The sequence below is a fragment of the Apaloderma vittatum genome, unplaced genomic scaffold (genome assembly GCF_000703405.1).
Source record: "Apaloderma vittatum isolate BGI_N311 unplaced genomic scaffold, ASM70340v1 scaffold11383, whole genome shotgun sequence".
NCBI classification, from domain to species: domain Eukaryota; kingdom Metazoa; phylum Chordata; class Aves; order Trogoniformes; family Trogonidae; genus Apaloderma; species Apaloderma vittatum.
The window spans coordinates 1-10764 of record NW_009709805.1 but is presented as its reverse complement, the minus strand read 5'-3'; positions in this window follow the sequence as shown (position 1 = coordinate 10764).

Here is a 10764-nt window from a genome sequence, read left to right as displayed (position 1 = left end):
GACATTTTACAGAGACATTCTCTCTCTTCCCACTTTTGTCAGGTCATATTCCAAATCAGATTTTAAAACCTTATTTTAGCTGCAGAAAACAGAGTGGCCACTAGAATGAAGCAACAGTCAATAAATACATTGTAGGGTAATTCCAAAGACATGAACTGTAAAACTTAGAAAATTTGTTCTATTCCTTATACATTAATCCTACATCACCTGAAGAGGAAAGGCTGAAAAACAGATCTACTTAGATTTATTTCTGCTATAAAAAAATAATTCTTCAAGATGGCATTGCAACAACAAATTTATGGTATCCAAGTTGTACTGAACCCTTGCATCCAACAGTGCTTCTATTTGCTCTGCTCAGTGTTTATTTTCATTTCTGAGCAAATCAGACTGGCATTCCACTTGTAGGTGTAGTAAGACAAAACCAAACTCAAACTCCTTTCATACAATGTACAACTTTCAAGCTTGGATGCCTACGTTAAGCCAAGTAAAGGTCAAAGCAGAGGAGCTGCAATTAGGCTTGTCGTGTTAGAAGAAACCTGAGGCCTCAGTGTGGAAATGCATTAATGAAATCACTTAGCGTTCAGTTGCTGTATACTACACAGAAGTTCCAAGGTACTTTCCTAAACAGGATCCTAAATATGGATTGGGTTTCCAAGTAGATTTACCAGTATTGCTAATAGGACTGTTTCCCTCTTTGCTTCCCATAGCAGTGCCCAGCTCTGTGATTGCTTAATGCACACGCAGTGCACTTCCTATACCACAGCTCTGCCCCGGGGCTGCATTAGCCAGCTTCAAAGTTTTGTGCCATGGGAATGGTATGAGAATGTACACGGGTATGAGAATGGTATTTGTTGTCTCAAGGAAAAGATAGTACAGGGCTTCATGTTTGCATCAGTATTGATAACTTGGACTCCCGCCCGCTCTTGCCAAAGTTACATGGGATTCTCCAGTTTTAAAGCTTTGTTACTCTTAGCAAGAGGGTGTAGTAGTGACAGGCTAAATGCCTGAGCTGGCCTGCGCTGCTTTTCATCCCTAAGGGATGCATTTCCACATGAAAACAGAGATGCTGTCACACCAGCATGAGGAAAAACTGCAGTGTAACCATGCATAATGGTATCTGGTTGGGAACTAAAGAGAAAAGTGTTGCTTCCCAGATCTGCCAGCACGATACCTTCCCAAAAGCATGAAACTGTCTATTTTGGAGGGGGAAAATAGAAGACAGACTAGATTCCCTAATTACCTTATTATGTTCCTCATATTGTCAAGTGACCTACCACACCACGCTGTGGTGAAGCATGTGAGGCTGGCTAAACCCCACCCCATTATATAATTTGGTGGTCACAGAGAACTAGGCATGTTAGCCAAACGACTGAGAAGGTGTAGCATCTACAAACATGTCAACTTTGCCCTGGCCAATCGTAAAGAAAAAACAAACAAAACTAACCCAGACTATTCCATCATCCTGATTACAATCTGTGGTGATTATTTTACTCCAAATTTTTGTCAATGACACATGTTTTTTTTCCTCTCTGTCCTCCTCAAACCTCAGCAGTGGGAGTTTTCCCATCTCTGGTGCCAATGATGGGAAAGCGAGAGTGAAACTGCTGCTCTGTCGTCACATGAGCTGTCACAGAAACCCTATCCCCAACTTCAACCTCACTGTATGTATTTTAACATGAATCTGGGGAGGCAACACGTCCTCAAGTTATGACACTTGCACACAATCACAAGAGTCAGTGACAGGAACACGTTCTCCACCTCCAAAGCAATGCGCATGTTCCCTGCATCCTACCTTCAGCAAGCAAATACCTGCCAATCTAAATTACCTCTAAAAGATTTTGGGGATGCAGCCTAAATTCGTACCAAGTGTGCAACTTAAACAAACCATATATCTCATTCGAGTCCATAAAGCTATACTGCAACACCGTTTCTACTGAACTGATCTGCAGCCCGATTCATCTCTTTCAAGCTAGGTTCCCACAGCAGAACGGCGGCAAACCACCAAAGGAATGCACAATCCAAATAGATTGAGCACATACCGCCCGTCCGCAGTGAATCAGTATGTGATTCACCCACTTTCATCAAACAGTTGTGACCTTTCATCTGACTACTTCCTCAGACACGGTACAGAGAAATATATATATAACATATGGAAATCAGGAACTACCAAACTGGGGGAATAATAATAGCTCATCTCATGATTTTTTGCTGTTGTGTTGATCCTTTCTACATGCTCTATTGAGCATTTGTGTCATCTCTTGCTATCCTTTGACTAATTAACCAGCTAAGGCGTAGGTTGCTCTTTGTTATGAAATGAATGAAGGCAGAAAATTCCAGTGAAGACCCTAGAGGGCTCGCAAAGGGATAATAATAAAAAACATAATATGAACCCCTACAATGTTATACAGATAAATAGTACACCAATCTGCAGATAGAGAATATAGTCCTGTATTTTAAAAGTGACATTTATTTTTACAACTGATTTTCTGCCACTTACAATGTAAAGTTGATAACAAGCAATCCTGAGCACAAACATTAAACTTTGTCAACAAACACAATTTATACTTAAAATTAGGGAAGGTAAGGTTAACTTACTGCAGAATTGCACCGCAGATCTTACCACAATGTGTAAAAAATTGCAGGCATAAAAGTTAAACACCAAAATCCTCTCAAACACTTACTAGTAGTATCTTGTCCCACTAGTAATTTTGAAACAATTAATTAAATATCAAAGAAAAAGCCCTACTTGGTTTCTAGAAACATAAAGTAATGCACATCAAGAGGAAAACGTATTTTAAATGTTATGCAAAGCTTGGGTAGGAAGATTGAAGCAGCACCATTATAATCCAAACTGCAAGCCAGCAGAGCTGAGATAGAGAACAAAGATCAGAGCCCCATTGGGTTCTAACAGCACATCATACATATAAAGGAAGCATATGATAAATCTGAGAAGCAAAGGTTAAATTTATTTTCTAGGGACACCATTCTGCAAATATTTTGTAAGTAAGGAAAAATCACGCCTTCTAAATCAAATCAGTTGCTTTATAGTAGCTTGCTCTGGTCAGGGATCATAGTATGCTAAGGACCATTTAACTGGTACCCTAAAACACGTAAGAAATGGTGTCTTGGAATGTCATGGAGGCTGGTTCTTGCTACCAGGCTGCACTATGAGTTCATTATCTGGGAGAAACCCGTACCGTGTTAGAAAATCTCTAGGGAGTGGCAGAATTGAGAGAAAAGGTGACTGCTTACCAAGTGAAGTCACCACAGTGATGCTTTGCAATTGTTAACAATCCAGATTTCCAACCGTGTAGCCGGAGGCCTGTATTACGACCCTCCAAGGGGTCACTTCAAACCCAAGCACAGCACCTTCCTATTCACACGTCAACATGGTGACAGTTTACACAACCCAACACCTAACGCTTCTACGTATTAGATGATGCAATGGATCAAAATCAGTCAACCCATGAACCAGTCGTTGAAATGACAGATTTGTATTGCAGAAAAACTGGAATTGGTTCTTATTGTCCTTGGCACTATGCCAATAAGTAACAAAGAGTTCCTATTCCAGCCAACACACCAACAGGAGGATGAAACATGGGAACAAGATGAGGATGGAAAGCATAAAAATAGCTTGAAGAAAAACAGAAGTCCAAGCTTCCCCTTTTCCTAATGATTCTTCTATGTCCTTTGTCAGCGTGGCACAAATGCAGGTGACTTCAAGCTGCTGTATTCACCCTTAAAGAGAAATTTTCTTCACTGCACTTGGGACTCTGTTTCCCTATTGCTTTATCAGTAAAAGATTTTTAGCACGGTTCAAGGAGCTCTGGTATTCAAATGCTGATGCAAGTTCTGAAAGACTGGGAATGTTTGGCAGCTGCCGGAAAGCTGCACCAGGCAGACACCCTCAGGTGTAGATGTAACACGGTGCAATGCTCAGGTCCGCAGGAAAAGCTGAATCACGCTATCAAACACGGCTGCACCAGTCACATGCTGGGGATTTCCCAGCTGCAGTCTCCAAAGCCAAGGTAGTTTGAAACAATCCAGTCCCTATGTAATCAGCAACCATGTGACAATTTCATTTTCTCTTTCAAAACTTCCAAACAAGACTGGATTCAGAAAGACTGCGAGGCTTAACCACTATGACTCTTTCTTAGTACTTTTTCCACATTTCTCACGTCAAATGTAACGCTGCTATTGCAGTAGGACTGTACTGGCTTTTACAGAAAGTACTTCTATGATCTTCATTCAGGAAGGAAATAAGTGTTCTTATGTACTCATGAGATCTAAAGATTTTTTTAGCAACGTGATCTGGACAAATCATATCAAGATCACAGGTTAAATATGTGACAAGCATTGTGTTTCGAGTATCACTGAAAAATACAAAATGAAATGAAATGAAATCTCTATAAGGTGATGACTGTTTGTTAGCAGAGTACAAAATAGCTAAGAATTGGGAAAATAAAGGCCTGCATTTAAATTTTTCGTATGTTCTAATTCCACTTGCGTACTGTTCCTCTCCTTCCTCAGTTATAAACCAGACTGTAAGCCCATGAAAGAAGAGGTGCAGGTGAATTTTAGCAGCTATTTTTTCCTCTCTGCTCATCATCTATCAGTATTCTGTTCTCAGAGAGGAAAACGTGCAGGAAGAAATAATTCTTTACTTCCAGTTCCCTCTCTAGCCTGTGCTAATTGGCAGGTTTAAGCAGGAATATTATGAAAATAATTTTTAAAGACTTACTTGCAACATATGTATATTATGGAAACAGTTTTTGCTGGTAGTACCTGCTATAAACAGAAAAACCTAGAGTGCAAATTATTTTATTTCAAGAAGGAAAAAGGAAGTCAGGGGTGAGAAATGCTCTAAGGGCCCTGTCCTTGGAAGGCATTTGATTTAAAATACTAAAGCACAGAGGTATGTCTAAGCCATATTTTTTATCACATTTGAATGGCTACTGTTTCAGAATGCTGACCAAATCTGAACACTCACTGCAAATTATGCAATGTGCTCCAGTCCTGGAGGGCAGCCTTTAACATCACTATCAAATCAGCTGGATACTATAGTTCTCTCAACACCCTATATATCATCCTACTGAATTTACTACAAGCTATTCTACAATCAGAAAGAAAAAAAAACACAAAAATCCTTCAGATATGTGGGAGTCTGAGTCACAGAGGCAAAATGCACAAAATCAAAAAAGGAGGGCCTGCTGTATAAGACAATAAGAAAAAAGAAATTATTTTTGGCTTCTGCATGTATACTGCTGTTGAAGGCACACTGGTGAAAATTTGGCATAGAGAATATAATATGATGAAATATATCTGAAATGTCCTTTCTGCGACATCACTTCTGGAACAGATGGCATTATCCTCAGAGTAAGTATGGTCAGATGGATAACAACACAAACAAGTGCATGACTTGAGAAGACTTCATTAACCGGGCTTTTATGAAAATCCATTCCCCATGGTAATCTTATCTCTTAGAAAAACTCAAAAAGGGGCCAGTGCAAGTGTTACGTCTTTCTGATCTGGAGATAAGCTGGAATAGGCAGGAGGATGCTAAAGTAGCAACCCCTGAGGAAGGTGGTAAGGAGGCAAATATAATCCCTGCAGAAGCTGAATGAGGTCGCAAAGAGTATTAAAAGATGACATTTTTCAGGCCTTTATATCTTGAGATTGGAAGAGGCAATAAGCCAGATAACATGAAATTATCACCAATGCAAAAGAAGGATGCCATTACTATGGGTGACCATTGTGCAATAATTCACCTGATTTAAATGCTTCCCCCTCTTCCCAGCCAGGGGGGAAGAACGAGTCAGAGAGCTGAGGGAGACACAGCTGCATAAAGCCATGAGGGTGGTACATGTATTACAGCTGCCAGCAACGTGCAACTTCAGTTTCCTAGAGGACTTATTGAAATTATTGAAATTGATGTGGTAGAGTCAAAAGTGAGATGTTTCTTTAAGAAGAACTTTTAGGATGGTCAAGATTTTGTAATTCCACAGTCAAAGAAAGGATAGTTTTGGCTAAAAATGGTGTCATCTTTCACTATTCAAGTGTAAGCAGTTATTTATAATTAAAAGTACGATATAATAAATTAAGATAAAGAGAAACAGTAATAATCGATATTAATTAGGAATTACAAAAAGAAAAAAATCAGTAAGGCAAGCTAGAAACAACAGCAGAAAGCCCACAGCTGACAGGATCAATGTAACATGAAGGATTAAAACAAAAATAAAAAAATAAAAGTATCAAGATTACAATAGTCCTAGCCGTTATATAAAGCCTTTGCCAGATGGAAATGATAAAACGTTTAATAGTGATGCAGGAGGGAAGGAAATTTTTAAAAATATTTCTGTTCCATATTTGGACAGATGTTCTTATGTCACATGATGATGTTGAACTATTTTCCAGTCCCTTAGTAACCAAGCAGGATGTTATACAACAGGTACTAGAAATAAACATTTTAAAATCAGCCAATCCATCTATGCCACACCTAAGGACGAAGACCAAGAAGATCTGAGAACTAATCATGTTTATTTTAATCAATTAAGGGATTCTGGGGAAATTTCATTTGACTGGAAAAGTGCTAACATTGTGCCAATAATAACAAAAGGCAGCAGGATGACTCAGAGAGCTGATGGACAGTTCGACATTACTTCCAGGTAACAAAGCTGTTATAAAATTAATAAAGAATTAAAATACTGGAACATAATTAATATCAGTCAACTCAGATCTGTGGCAAATAGATTTTGTGAAATAAAGTTATTGCATTGTATGATGAGACAGGCATTTGGCTAATGAAAGGAATTGTACATCTGCAATATACTTGTGGAGACTTAATAGTGCATGACATTCTCATTATGAAAATTAGCACAACATAGTATCAATAAAAGGTGTTAAATGGACTGAAAACTGAAAGATCTAGTGAAGTGATAATGGAGACTTGTAACAAACTTTAGAGCTTTTGTGATTTGGAAATAAATATAAATCATCAATGATTTGGAAACAAATACACACATCCATGATAATAAGATCTGTGAGATTAATAAAATTGTGAGAATGAAAGCTGAAAAAAGTCATGCAGAACATTTTGAGTCACTCAATAAACTAAGCCAGCTCTAATCAAATGGATCTTAATAGAGCCAAGTGCAAAGGAATTAGAACTAAACGCTCCACTAGCAGTCAAGCCTCCTCCCTGGAAAACACGGGGTCTCACAGGTACCAAGAACTACAGGTGACAAACAACTGACAGCGTAGCAACCTCCCCTCACTCCATTTGATCCTTGTACTTACAGATACAAAAGCAAAAAAGCTTTATACAGCTACACGCAACGCCGGTGAAACGTGCAATGGAACACCATATCAAGTTTCACGTTTTAGAAAGAATATTTTCAAAACAGAATACAAAAAAGCAGACAAATTACTTCAAGAGGAAAACACTTTACAGTGACATCTTTGAAGGAAAGACTTAAAGTTCACTTATTAACATTATTAACTTGTTTGACTGAATATATCATTGAAAATACTGGTTCCCATGGGGTCCTTCAGTGTAAACACAAAGTTGAAGCAGAAAGCATAGCATATTAAACAACAAGCTATTTATACCTAAAATTACCACAGGAATTTTCAATGGCATCTTTAATTTCTCAGGCCTTCAAGTCTGGATACCTTTTTTGAGTGTTGTAGCTGAGCATGTATTTGCATGCTCACTTACTAGTTGAACACAAAATATTCTATACAGAGATTAAGTGATGAGCTATGATATAGAGAACAAATTAATTCACTTAATTCCTCCTAAGCTTTTTCCCCCCCTGTGGATATGGTAAATATATTTTACTCCCTCTTCTGAAGAAGTGAGCTGATAACCACTTCACTAATTTTGTAATACTCTGCATTGACATCTGCCAGAAATCAGATTGTCAGATCCTTAGGCTTATCGTCAGAATGAGTATTTCCTGGAAAGGATAAGAAAAGCGTTTTGCTTAAAGAAAAGGTGCGGGGAGAGAGAAGTGAAAATCTTAACCTTGATGTCATTGACAGCAAGACGTGATTTGTCATTGACTTGCAAAGGCAAGACCTGTAGTGAGGAGTTCATAACACTGTGGAAAGGGCTCTAATTTTCTAATTTGGGGTTCTTAATTCCCCTCAATTTCTTCAGAAACAACTGCTTGGCTCTGTGTATGGTATAATAATAACACTCAGACCTTCTGTTTTTTCAGCAATAACCATGTCACAAGCTGCTGCTTCCTTGTTTTATGTATTTATAGACATCAACAGGCCTATATAAAGCCTCTCCATAATTTGGTCATATGCAGTCATTTTCCTTTTGAGACATTTTTAGATCAATTGCACTTAAACAATACTTCCTCAACATACCCAACTTTGCTCTGGGACACACAATCCAGAAAAATGCAAGTACTGTACTGTTTGCAGGGTGACAGCAAACATTTTCCACAGTACCTGTTGAAAGGGTACGGTGCTACAAAGCACAAAGAGTTCAGCATGACTCCAAAGTGGTGCAGCACTTACGCGTACAAACTCCGTACCTGCCCTTTCAGTCACCTCCGAAGCAGACAGGTGTAAATTTATCAAAGTGCAAGAAGCAGAAGCTAACTCATGAACTTCCAGTTTTCTAATATATGGTGGCACTTAGAAGAAAACAACTTTAAGCTTCCTTGCAAATCATTCTATCAAAGGGAGAATTGTAAGGAATAAGATGACTTGTCAAGGAAAAGCTGTGGCTGTGTGCTCCTTTTCTGGTACAGAGTATAAAAAAGCTGTAAACATTTGGAGAGGGCTAGGTTGTTGTGTGCTGTCAAGCATATTACCTTTGGATCTCAGGAATGTCAAACCTACCCTTTTCTGAATTTTCCAGCATAGAGGATAAAAACAGGCTCAACGTGGTTACTGATTTTAGTCCAGGAAACCTTTGTATCAGATTCCGCCATTCTCTATGGAGAAAGAGGTGTGGCTAAGTACACCCATATCTTCAAGATTTTTCATGGTCTTAAAAAGCAGCAGAGTAGACAAAGTCATGAAAGACTGTAGAGACATCAAGATTTTTAAATTTTTTTTACCATGGTTAATGCACAAGCTAAAACAGATGCAACTACAGACTGGGCACTGTTGCATGAATAGATTTCCCCTCACAGGGTGTAAAGTACACCAAGAAAAAATCGTAGTGGTTTTGAAAAACAATTTTCAGCTGCCTTGTAGGCTACAAAACTCTCCTGATCCTGTTTTGACCCCAGGCAGCTAACGCATGTCTTACCATGCAGAGCACTTGTGAAGGGAGAGAGCCTGTTAGCAAGTTCCCACTGGACAAATAGACTCTTACGTGCAAATTTTGTTTTAAAACGCTGATTGGTCACATAACTAACAGTCAGAATATTGAGGAGAAAAGAACTTGGAACATTTGCAGCTTGCAATGATCACACCGGAGTTGAGAATCCACTGTGCATTAGAATATACACAGAACCATCTTGCTACATCTTAGCAAGGAAAAACAGTAGCAATTTCATCAGACACCAGACAGTATCCCAGCAGGCAAATAAAAAGCTTATTACATTCAAAAAACCATTACAATGTTAATTTCTGTGCTTCCTAAGTGGAAATTAAGACACTGTATTTAACAACTATTTGGTTTTTAACATAGTCTTAAATTACTAAGCTATCTTGAGTGGTCATTTTTAAAAGGTGTTCACAGACTACATACAGTTATCTAAGGACATCCTTGGGGTAGGAGACCTCTAAAGAACTAAGATACTACTCCAAACTGTCTTAGCGGTTCACACGGGTGCCCCTTTTCCCTGTGACTCAGTACTGGGCCAAATTCCCCCATAGAGTTTGAGAAGCACCGCATCCAGTAGATCACCCACCTGCTAGCGTTTCCAAGAGGAAAAAGAGTGATAGAGGCCATGAGAAATATCACTTTGGGCAAATATTCTACAAATCTCTATTCCCCTCTGAAATTCAACTAAAGGTGCTGTTCTTCACTTGCAGACACATGGCGTTTCTAAATGTTGACTACAGGTAGAGACATCTCACGGCAGCCAAATACCATACCTTCTGTCGAACTACCCAGGCAGATTCGGAATACCTGTGTGGTCAAAGAAAACCAAAGTGTCTACATCAGCATAAAACAGAATAAAGTTACAGCTTTGTAGGAACAAGACCTTGCAGAACCAATTATATTGCAACTCCTATTCTGCTGGAAAAACTAGAAATACATGCAGGTGGCAGTATTTTGTAGCTGGTAATCCAAAGGAGACTACTGCAAAAGAATCAAGCACTAAAGAATAACACTGAGAATGAAGACAGGCAAAAATGGACTTTGAGATGGGGAGAGGTAGACAACATAGAATGAGGTGGAAAATAATTGACACAGGGACAGGCAGGGCAGGCACATAAACAGTACAAGAAAAAGCATGGAAGCATATGGCTGCATCATGTGCAACCAAAGTTGGCGAGACCTGATTCAAACTGGCAAAAAAAAAAAGAAGAATATACCTAAAGGTAAAGGAATAGTGATGCACAGGGTGTGTGTTGGTGGTGATTTCACAGGAATCTGAAGCGAAGTAGTGGAGGCTTATAGTCTGAATTTGATGGAAGGTGAAAAACAGGTACAGGAAACCTTTTTTTCAGCTGTTAAACTTTTATTAGGGGAAATTCGTCATAACTGAAATGCATACCTACTGCAAGTGCCTCAAGCCACCACAAACTGTCTTTCAGGGATGAGAAGCTCAACATGAGCCGTCAGTG